Source organism: Cetorhinus maximus, chromosome 7 (genome assembly GCF_964194155.1).
Source record: "Cetorhinus maximus chromosome 7, sCetMax3.hap1.1, whole genome shotgun sequence".
Classification (NCBI taxonomy): Eukaryota; Metazoa; Chordata; class Chondrichthyes; order Lamniformes; family Cetorhinidae; genus Cetorhinus; species Cetorhinus maximus.
In genome coordinates, this window is record NC_135885.1 from 68,220,109 (window position 1) to 68,232,454 (window position 12,346).

Below are 12,346 nucleotides of genomic sequence, written 5' to 3' on the forward strand. Positions count from 1 at the left end.
TCTAACCTTTTCTGGGTAACTATCGATGTAACACAGTCGGAACCATCAAAAGTTTGCGATTTAAATTGCATTTTCAGATAGTTCCCAGTGCAGGGCGATTCCCGGGGGATGTTTGCACTTCCAGGCAATTGCCATGCAATCCTTACCTGGGAACCTTCGGGGGCTGTGGGCGGTGGGGGGTGGGGGGGAGGGGGTGGTGGTCCTCAGTGCATCAATTCATCTTTGGGGTATCACCCCCAATCCGACATCCTGGAGCTCAGAAGTTATGGCCCAATGTCTTCGAGCCTTGCCACAAACTCTCAAATTCTGTATCATTGCCACCAAGTCCACTACCCACGCCCCATACACCAAAGCTCTCAGGCTAAACCACATTCAATGCAATCTTGACATCCTGTACAATACTGAATTGAGCATCAAACTCAGTTGCATATCCCTCAGGCGCACAATAACTGCCTGCTGAACTAAGAAAAGGATGAACTTAACATGGTTATGTTGACTGAGCTCAGACTAAGAAGGCCAAGCCTGATTCCCTTGGGAATGTGGGAAAACCAGGTCGTATAAGTTCTTACTGTATAACTGTAATACTTCCTAGGCAATTGGTGTCAGTGTAATAAACTTATGTTCAACACCGCACTTGAGCCTGAACTGCAAGGAAACATTTGTCTAAAGTTATAGATTTCTTACAACTTCTCCTTTCTGATCTCCCATATTTTACCCTTCATAATCTCCAAAATACATTCTATCCCACAGTAGGGCTCCCTCAACCTTGATCCTTGTCCTGACTGACCTACCCTAACTCTGGAATGCATTCAATTCAAAACCCGTCCTCGTCTTGATTCTCTCCTTGTCCTTGCCTCATCTTCCATGCCATAAGCTTCAAGTCTTTATTTATTCCTCTCTACTTCCGTACATCATCTCTCCATTTGACACACCATGGTTCTCACAGCCTTCAAATGCCTCAGTCCTACTCTTTGTAATTCATTCTCTAGGCCTCTCCGCTTCTTGATCCAATCTTCCCAATTTCCTCATAACGCATCAGTTTGACCAAGCATTTGGTCACTCCTCAATTTCTCTTGGTTCCTGACTTAGCATCTATTTTCCTCATGCCTATATGTGTTTTTGTCAAAAAATGGAATGTGAAATGTAAGCTATTGTAAATAAACAACAGAGCCTTATATGATCCAATGCTGGCAGCTTGTGGCATGGCAACTGCTTTAAGCTATAGTTTAGTACCATGATAACTGCAGTAACCTATACCTGTACCATCAAAGTTACACTAATTGCAGAGCTACTTCATACATTATCGTGAATTTCCCAGTTAGTTGTATTTACCTGTCCTGCCGACTGTATTGCAGTCCGAGTTGGTGATATGAACAGACTGTATTGCAGTCTGAGTTGGTGACATGAACAGACTGTACTGCAGTCGGAGTTGGTGATATGACAGACTGTACTGCAGTCCGAGTTGGTGATATGAAGATTGTGATGTAGCGCTCACATTTTAAAAGGAAGAGGGAAACTTGCCTTGAATTAGAAAGCCCTACACAATGCCTGACTACTTGACATTGCTTTAATTTTAAACAGAGGGCAGTACTTTAACAAATGTTGTTCTGGGGCAGATAAAAAGATCATTGGCACAGGTTCTGTGACCTGTATTTCCTCCTGGGAGCAGGTCTGAAGCATGACCCGTTCGCAGGGGAAGGTTATGTTGTGGCTGCAGGGTGACCTGCACCTGGTGCAGCTTTGGTTCATTTACTAGCTACATTTATTCTTGGATATGGGAACATAACCTTTCATTTGCTGGGGCAGTTGGAGCCACACAAATACCCTCCGGTACTTGTATCATCACGATTTGCTTTGCAGACAATTCTGTTGGCTGGAGAATGTTTACAAAAGCTAGAAGGTGTTTGCTGAGATGCTAGCTGGAGACTTTGATTTAGTCCTTAATATTTAAACTTAAGAGATGCAATATTTCATTGTGCACTGATTTCAGCCTCCACATAACTGATATCTAACATTATTTTGAAAGAGCCAAGTAGAAATGCACATTTTTGTCTAATATAAACACTGCACATCTGCCGTCAGAGCTACAGTATTGTTCCTGTGTTGTATATTTGTTCACTTTGCTTAACAATTCTTTTACAGCATAAATTTACTACAACTGAATTTGAAGCTATATTGTCTTTTTAGACTGCTGTTCATATAAGATAATGGTAAAAAATACATCATATTCAGTAATTTATTAATCTGGTAGTGAGTGAATCTGTTCCTTTCTTCCTGTCGGCTTGGTGTACATTCCTGAGAAATTACTAAGAGATTCTGTAATTAGAAGCAATGGTGCACTAGTGTCTGAAAAAAAAATTCAGTACTGGCCTATGACTGAAGTGAAACACTGCTAAAAGGAAATTTTTACTCTCTCATGCCATCGTTCAAAATATGGTGTATCGGTTTCCTTCCTCCCCACACATGGCTTCACTCAGTGGTTTCCAAACTTTTATGAAAATATTGCCTGGGTCCTGAATAATAAGATGTCTGATGACCATGGAATCCCTTCAGGGACCAGGGGTCAGTGAACCTGTGTTTCAAAACCTATAGTATATCTAAAGATTTAGCAACAATTTTCTTTTCCTCACGTGTTGATTTTGCTTTACATTCACACACAAGGGTTTTTATGGTAACTTGGAATTATTTGCCCAACTATACAGTTGAAATGCAAATTCTGACACCTGGAGGATGTCCATTGAAAATCAACAGCAGGCAGAAGATTGAACTACAGTAACTGGCTGTTTTCCACTTAGTTTCTGAGAAAAATGGAGCACATTCACACACATACACACCTTGTGACTTAAATTAGTTGCAGTGCTTATATAATCCTTTGGATAAAAGTGTTTTTAGACTCAAGGGAACTGAGCCTAAGACTCAGCACGCTATCAAATAGGATTTTATTAAAAGCAAATAACTCCGCTTTTATGGTGTTGAATTGTTATTCATTTCTGTGGTTTTAAAAAATAAAAGCGTGTGAATACCTCAAATGAGATAATAGAACAATATATTTCTACAAACATACTTATGAACATACGAATTAGGAGCAGTAGGCCATTTGGCCCCTTGAGCCTGCTCCACTGGGATGCAAAATATCTGTTCAATTCATCTGCTATTTCCTTTTATTCCATTATTAATTTCCCAGACTCAATCTCTAGAGGACCAACACTCAACTTTACTTACTCTTCTTCTTTAAATACCTGTAGAAACTCTTACTATGTTGTGATATTTCTCACTAGCTTTCTCTCATACTCGAATTTCCCCCTCCACATATTCTTTCAGTCATTCTTTGTTGTTTTTTATATTCTGTCCAACCTTCTAACCTGCCACTAATCTTCGCAGAATTTTTGTTTTTTTCTTTCAATACTACCTTTAACTTCCTTAGTTAGGCATGAATGATGTGTCCTTCCCCCAGTGTCTTTCTTTCTCACTGGAATGTATCTTTGTTGAGTATTCTGAAATATCTTCTTTAAATGTCTCTTATTGCATCTCTACTGACCTAATCTAATTTCACAGTTCATTTTAGCCAACTCTATCTTCAAACCCTCATAATTGCCCTTTATTTAAGTTTAAAACACTAGTCTTAGACCCATTCTTTTCTCCGTCAAAACTGAATGCGAAATTCAATTATATTATGATCATTGCTACCCAGGGGCACCTTGACTGTGAGGTCATTAATTAATCCTGTCTCGTTGCACATTACCATTTGCTGCTCGAAGAAACTGTCTTGAAAACACTATAAATTCATCTTCTAAGCTACGTTTGCCAATCTGATTTTTCTGTATTTAGATATATTTATATATGTAGATTAAAATTACCCATGATTATCACTGTACCTTTCTCACAAGACCTCATTACATTTTCCTGTATACCCCTACAGTGTGGGTACTGTTAGAGGGCCTTTAAACCACTCCCACAAGTGACTTCCTATCTTTACTATTTCTTATTTCTACCTAAACTAATTCTACGTCCTGATCTTTAGAACGAAGGTCATCCCTCTATAATGTACTAACGATATCATTAATTAAGAACTACCTCTCCACCATTTCCAAGCTTCCTGTCCTTCCAAAATGTACCCTTGAATATTCAGGTCCCAGCCTTTGTTATTTTGGAGCTATGTCCCTGGAATGGCTTCAGGTCATACATACTTACTTCTATTTATGTTGCCAATTCATTCGTCTTGTTACAAATGCTACAAGTATTTAGATACAGAGCCTTAAGTTCTGTCCTTTTGCTACTTTTTCAGCCTTACCTGTTGGCTCAATTTTTGGTTTGTACACTCTGTCCCTTCCTGCCATGCCCTGATTATCATTTCCCTTATTGCTACCTTGCTCTCTGGCCTTGTCATCTCTCTTTAATTTATCACACCTTCCCACATTTGATCCCTCAACCCCACTATTTGGTTTAAAGCCATCTCTACCACCCTGGTTACACGACTCACCAGAACACGCCCCAGCACAGTTCAGGTGAAGACCATCCCAACAGTACAGCTCCCATTTCTCCCCCCATCAACCTCGGGCCACGCATTTAACTCTCTAATTTTATTTACCCTATACCAATTGGCTCGTGGCTCAGGTAGTAATCCAGAGATTATACCTTTAAGGTTGTACTTTTTAATTTAGCCCATAAGTGCTCATACAGCCTCAGCAGAACATCTTTCCTAGTCCTAACTATGTCATTGGTACATATGTGGACCATGACCACTGAATCCTTCCTTCCTACTGCAAGTTCACTTCCTGCCCAGAGCTGTTGCCCCGAACCCTGACACTGGGCAGACAACACAGCCTTCTGGATCCTTGCTCTTGGATGCAGAGAACTGCGTCTATCTCTCTGCCTATGCTGTCCCCTGCTACCACAACATTCCTATTAACTGCTCCCACTTGAATGGCTTCCTGTATCACAGTGCAATGGTCAGTTCACTAATCCACCCTGCAGCCACTGCTTCCATCCATACAGACTGTAAGCACCTTAAATCTGTTGGACAATTGCAAGGACTCATGCTCATCCACTTCTACCTTATTTGATCCCCTTACCTGCCTGACCCTGACCATTGATCAAATCAGACAACACTAGCCTAAGGGGTGTAACGCCTCCTAGAGCAAAGTGTCCACGTAACATTCCACTTCCCTGATGCATTGTTGTGTCTGCAACTCGACCTCCAGCTCAATGACTCTGAGCTGAAGGTCCTCGGGCTGCAGGCTCTTGGTGCAGACATGTTTGCCCTGGATCACACTGGAGTGCAGGATCTCCCACATTCTGCTGTCGAGACATATCATCTACCTTGCCATCTTTATTATCTGTTAATTAATGTGTTATTTTTCTTAATTAATTTATAATTAATAAACCCTACTATTCCCGATAAGCTTTACTATTATTAGTAAGCCTTACTACTGCTAAAAAAAAACCTTACAACTACTAATAAATTACGAGCTTTGAAAGATAAACGAGCAAATCCAATGGATACTCACCAGTCAATTGTCTACCTACTTCCATATGATGCCACACCTCAATTTTTCTTTTAGAACGTTGGATGTGACTAGAAACTAGCAGCAGCAAGTAGCCCTGCTGCTCCCACTCCTTCCTGAGGTGAACTCTTGTTCTCTGCACTGCCTTTTGAAGGCACGCTGCTCTTGCTCCTTCCCAAGTTGAACACATGCTCTCTGTGCTGCTTTTTCAAGCTGCGCTCCTCCTGAGGTCTATATATTTTTAAATCACCATTTAAAATACTTTAGAAAAGACTGGGTTGAATCTTCAAAGGAGTGGCAATCACCAGCAGATTGCTATTCCGCTCCCATTTACCAACTTTGCACTGGAACGCTGCATTTCTTGCCCGGACTTCCAAATCGGGCCTCTTCAGAAATGTGGAGCATAGAGTCCACCTTCATAGTGCAGGATCGTCGGGGAAAGCCAAGCCACATACCCTTTTTATGGCACTAGCTGCCATATACTGGTAAGTGTAAATGTCCCAAAGCCACTTTGAGAAGTTATGGAGAGAAGATGAATGTGTAAGGTGAGGGGGTAGGGCGGCAGGTGGTGGGTGAAGGGGTAGGGTGGAAGGTAAGTGGGTGAGGAGGTAGGATGGCAGGTAGTGGGTGAGGCGGCGGGTCAGAAGTGTTGTCAGGGGTCAGGGATATTGTGGGCGGGGGGGTTGCTGGAGGGTCAGGGAAGTAATCGTAGCGTCCAGGGGAGGGGGTAAGGCAGTATTCTAATTGCCCTGGAGTTAGAATTGGTTTCAATCATTTAACTTTTCCTGGGTAACTATTCTGGGAATTAAGTTGGAACCATCTGAGCTCTCTGACTTTAACTTCGGAAGGTTTCAGATGCAGGGTAACAGCCCATCGGAAGTCCAAACCTCCTGGGCAATTCCCATGTCCTCAGTGCATGGGGGACTTCCAAGGGGTCCCCAGTGCATTTTGTGGGTGACACCTCTGGGTTATGACCATCCAGAGATTGGAAGTTCTGGGCCATTATGACTTCAAGTGGCCACAGCTGCCCATAAAAGAGCTAAAATAAGCCCAAGAAAATTACTTACAAGTTATTAGGTGTAACTTTTCCCAGTTCATTAGCAATTACAACATCTTTACTCTGGAGCTTGTTGAAAAATTCATTAAACTTTGTTACAATCCAGTTATAAACCATTACTATTTTAAAAAATCCAAACACCTTGTTTTGACCGATTGAACTACACCACAAGATTTCACTATTTTTTTTAGACAACACACAAACCATACAGAACAAATTAAACAAAACAGATACAAGTAAGTTAACATTATAGCACTATGTTATGTGCATAGTTTCACTTCTGATTCCCCCAAGAATTCTCTTATAAGACACATCAATCTTAAAGTTATTTACTTCTGCAGGGAGCAGCCATGAGTACGCCACAGTGCTCTGGAGAATTCTCCACAGCTATTCTCAGGCAAAACATTCATTTACCACCTCTTCACTGTGGATGCCTCAATCCCTTGTTCTGGTTTCCTTCTCAAAACTTCCCAGACAATCTGTTGGCTGCTTTCTTTACCACAAGACTCTGTAAGGACCACCGTAAAGCCTTCCAATAGTTTTGGCCTAGACATTTTTCCAGCTTCTGTTCCCTCACAAAATTTAAGTTGAGGTTAATCCTCACCCGCCTTCCACATGGTGAATGAAGAAGTTAGTTTTTGATTCTGCTCACAGTGCAGGCCTAGCTAACTGTCATTTATTTTGGCTATCTTCTCTCAGTGAGCTGCAAATCACATAGGGTCTAAACAGCCACTAACTATCTCAGCGAACACCCAGATAAATGGAAAGCAGAAAATCTCCCTAAGCTCCACCTATCTTAATAATGACGTAGCTTGCTCTGGAATCTCCTCAAACCAACCTTTAGATTAATTATTCCTCATATACAGTTTCTTCTTTAATCTGATTAAGTAAATGGGTTTTGCAACCTTTCAGGGTTTACTAAATGCTTTTAAACTAATTTAGTTCTAACTCCCAAAACAAAAACGTCTCTCTGGACTGCCATTTCTGTAAGGATCACAGATGTCACGTCTCCAGTTCTTTAGCTGAATATGCTCACCTGCTGTTTTATGATCTTACCTTTCTAACTGTTAACCTCAAGTGTAATAGGCTCCAAGCTTGCTTTAATTGCATTTAACCCATTTTTACTGTTAAACTTTAATTCCAAAACTAAAAATTATATACTAAAATACATGAGCCAAATATTCACAACAACTTGTTATTTTGCTCTCACACATGTAATTTACTATAGTGTTTATGATACATTGTTAAATAATAGTATGTCCATGTCAAATTTCTCCCTTCTTCTGAAAGCTTTGATTCTTCATGAGCTCCATGGACAATGCTGGCTAACTCACCCAAGAGTTCATTCTTCATGTGTGAGCTTGACAGTAAGTTTAAGCAATCCAATACAGTGTATGAAGCTTCCAAGTTGAGTCTAGTCTGCAACTCATTCACACGTGCATACTTTCCCGTAGGAGTCACTGATTAGTGATCAAGAACTAGGGCTAATTCTTTACCACTCTAACTCAGAAGCACTAAAGTCAATTAATAAGCCCTCACCGCCATCCCTTGGCACAGACCGAGGGCATGTAACAATATGTGCAATTATTTTCTGTTAATGACTGAAGATATAGGTGGTGCAGTTTTGAAGCTCCATTGTACCACTGCTTCAACCTGACACATAAGAACATAAGAAATAGGAGGAGTAGGCCATTTGGCCCCTCAAGCCTGCCCGCCATTCAATATCATGGCTGATCTGCCCCAGGCCTCAACTCCTCTTTCAAGCCAGCTCCTCATAGCCCTCAAGTCCCCGATATTCCAAAAATCTATCTACCTCCTCTTTAAATATTTTCAGGCCAGGGTTTCCGGTTGGCGAGCAGGGGGCGGGGCCCATTTGCCGACGTGTAAAATGATGCGGGATGACGTCATTCCGCCTCATTCTAATTTTCAGGTAGGCGGGGCTCAGCAGAATCAGCTGTGCGCCTGCCGACCTGTCAGTGGCCAACTGAGGCCATTGACAAAGCAGTTAAAGTACTTAATGGACCTGCCCGTCCAACCTTAAAGTTGGCGGGCAGGCCAGGAGCCCTGCTGAAAGCATGAAACCTCATCCACAGGTGGGATGAGGTTTCATGTAGGCTTTAAAATTTTTAATAAAAGCGTCAATGAAAGTGATGGACATGTCCCAACTCATGTAACAGTGTCGCATGAAGGGACATGTCAGGGGATTTTTTTTTTCTATTGTTAACATTTTTAAATTTGGTGCCAATCTCCCTGAGGCAGCACTTAGCCTCAGGGAGATGAGTGCGCTCTTTCGTGTGCATGCAGGGCCGCCGATCGGAGGCACACCTTCACACGCCCGCTCCTAAATTTCCCCCCCACGACATGGGGAAAATTCTGCCCTCAGTGATCTAGCCTCCACAACTCTCTAGGGTAGAGAATTCCAGACATTCACTAACCTCTGAGAAGAAATTCCCACGCATCTCAGTTTTAAATGTGTGTCCCCTTATTCTGTAACTATGCCCCCTAGTTCAAGATTCCACCACGAATGGAAACATCTTCTCAACATCTAACCTGTCAAGTCCCCTCAGAACCCTGTACGTTTCAATAAGATCACCCCTCATTCTTCTAAACTCTAATGAATAAAGGCCTAACCTGTTTAGCTGTTCTTGATAAGTCAACCCCTTCATCGCAGGAATCAGCTTAGTGAATCTCTTTTGAACTGCCTCCAATGCCAGTATACCCTTTCTTAATACGAGGACCAAAACTGTACACAGTACTCCAGGTGCAGCCTCACCAACGACCTGTATAGTTGTAACAAGACTTCCATATTTTTAAACTCCAAATCCCTGGCAATATAGGCCAAATTTCCACTTGCCTTCTTAATTATTTACTGCACCTACATGCTAACTTTGTGTTTCATGCACGAGAACACCCAGATCCCTCTGTGCTGCAGTTTTTTGAAGTCTCTCTCCATTTAAATAATAGTCTGCCTTTTGATTCTTCCTACCATTCTTTCCTACATTAAACTCCATCTGCCAAGTTTTTGCCCACTCACTCAACCTATCTATAATCCCCTTGCAGATTCCTTAATTTCTCATCACGACATGCCTTCCCACCTATTTTTGTATCATCATCAAATTTGGATACATTACACTCTGCCCCTTCCTCCAAGTCATTAATATAGATAGTAAATAACTGAGGCCCTAGGACTGATCCTTCTGGCACTCCACTAGTTACGTTTTTCCAGCCCGACTCTCTATCTTCTGTGTGTTAACCAATCCTCAATTCATGCTAATACATTATTCCCAATACTGTGAGCTCCTATCTTGTGCAATAGCCTTTTACGTGGCACCTTATCGAATGCCTTCATGAAATCCAAATACACATCTACTGGTTCCCCTTTATCAATTCTGATTATTGTATCCTCAAAGAACACAAAACCATGTTGACTCTGTTTGATTGTGCTAAGCTTTTCTAAATGTCCTGCTATTTCTTCATTAATAATGGACTCTAGCATTTTCCCAACGACAGATGTTAGACTGCCTGGCCTTTAGTTTCCTGATTTTTGTCTGCCTCCCTTCTTGAACAAGGGCTTCACATTAGTCGTTTTCCAATCCGCTGGGATACTGAAATCCAGTGATCTGCAATAATTCGACCAATGCCTCCACTATCTCTGCAGCCACTTCCACTTCCTGGATGCAGGTCATCAGGTCCTGGCGACTTGTCTGCCTTTAGTCCCCTTAGTTTGTCAAATACTTTGTCCCTCATGATCGAGACTGTTACAAGATCTTTCCTTCCATTAGCTCCTTGCTTATCTGATATCTTTGGGATGTTTATAGTGTCCTCCACCGTGAAGACCGATGCAAAATATTGATTTAAATTATAGAGTCATAAGTGGTACAGCACAGAAACAAGCCCTTTGGCCCAGCATGTCCGTGCCGACCATCAAGCACCTATCTATTCTCATCCCATTTTCCAGCACTTGGCCTGTAGCCCTTATCTGCCATTCTCCTGTTCCCCGTTATCAATTCTCGAATCACATCCTCCAAGGGTCCCACGCTCACTTTAGCCATTCTCTTTTTATACACCCGTAGAAGCTATTTATTTTTATATTTCTTGCCAATTTACTTTCATAATCAATTTTCTCCCTCTTCATTAGCTTTTTAGTCATCTGCTGCTGGTTCCTAAAAAAATTCCCAATCCTCTGGCCTACCACTAAATTTCGCTGCTCTGCATGCCTTAGTTTTTGATTGGATTCTGTCCTTGGCCACCTTTGTTAATCATGGATGGTTCATCCTTCTCATCGAGTCATCTCAGGTAACTGCTGTAGCCAATGCCAAGCAGGAATTACCCTCAAGGGGGAAAATGAAGAATTGTCCAAGAAGACATCAAAATGGCTATTTTGTGCATCTCTGATGACCAGGCAAGTGTGACACTGGCAGTGACAATGAGGTAAGGCCTCTTGGCTTTTTCCTCATATAATGCATTTTTAACACAATATTAACCATCACATGAAACCACATAGCTTTAGGTCCATGCTAGCATCTTCAGTATCCTTTAATCTAGTTCATGCTACTTCTGCTACACTATCATACATTCTGCAAAATTAAATTAAGCATAATTCACTGTGTAGCAATACATTCAAGGTAATATTAAATCCTCTTATTTTGCTAATGTTCATTAATCACCCAAATCTTAATCTTTTGGTTTCTAATGTAAGTATCAATAGATTCAATAGATTACAATGTTCCCTAATGGCTCAGTGGGTAAACACACTGCTACACCATGTAATAAAAGATTGTCAGGTTAATGCAGCCTTGCTTTGATACCTATTCCATACTAAGGAGATCTCAACTGGAGAGGTGAATTTACCTTTAGCCTTAACTCACTTGGCTAGGATGCAGAGGCGGCGGCAAAAAATAATCCAGCCAGCATACATATTCCTAATATTATCTTCCGAACCCTGCTGGGAATGCATAGGTGTAGACCATGGATGGAAAGAGGAATAGACATTCTCAACCAGGTGAGATTGCAGTTTCAATTTTTATCAGGATTCAGAAACAGGGCATTAATAGATGGCCAGGTCACACCTTGCCCACCTAAATGTTAAGCAGGTTTCACATTTTAATTGCATGCCTCAAGCTCCTGCCTTGGCTGCATGCCTACTTATTAGGGGAACTCTGCAGGGTGATATAATTTACTACAGAAATTATTATACATAAGCTATTGAAAATGACTGGAAAGATTTTATATTTATGCATTAAACATATTTCTTTAATCCTGGTAACTGTACTTTCATTTACATGTTCTATATATTATTTAATTTGTAAATAAACCTGACCAAGTGGGTTTGACCTGTATATATTGGTCTGACAATGTTATTTTCTGTCTTTTGGAAGAGATGAGAAAGGGGCACACACCCTATGCATTCTCTAGAGAGCAATATACTGCAATTAGAAGTTAATTGTCAAACTGTAACCTGTGAATCCATAATGTGGCAGAGTTATTGCTTGTTTACACCAGTGATATCAGCATAATTTAGTCACACCCCTCAGTCGACATTGTGAGATTTCACTACTAAGAGGAGGCTCTTCATATTTTATTCATTGTTTAACATGAATAGCCAAAATTAGGCATGTATTCAAGGTGTTTTCCTATCAAAAAATATATTCTTTACTAAACCGACTACCATACACCAATGAAAGTAGTATATGGCTCAATGTAGTTTTTCTCGTCATTTTCACTGATTTCACATGAAGTTACTCGGGTGTGGAGGACTAGACATGATTATAAAAATGCTTATTCC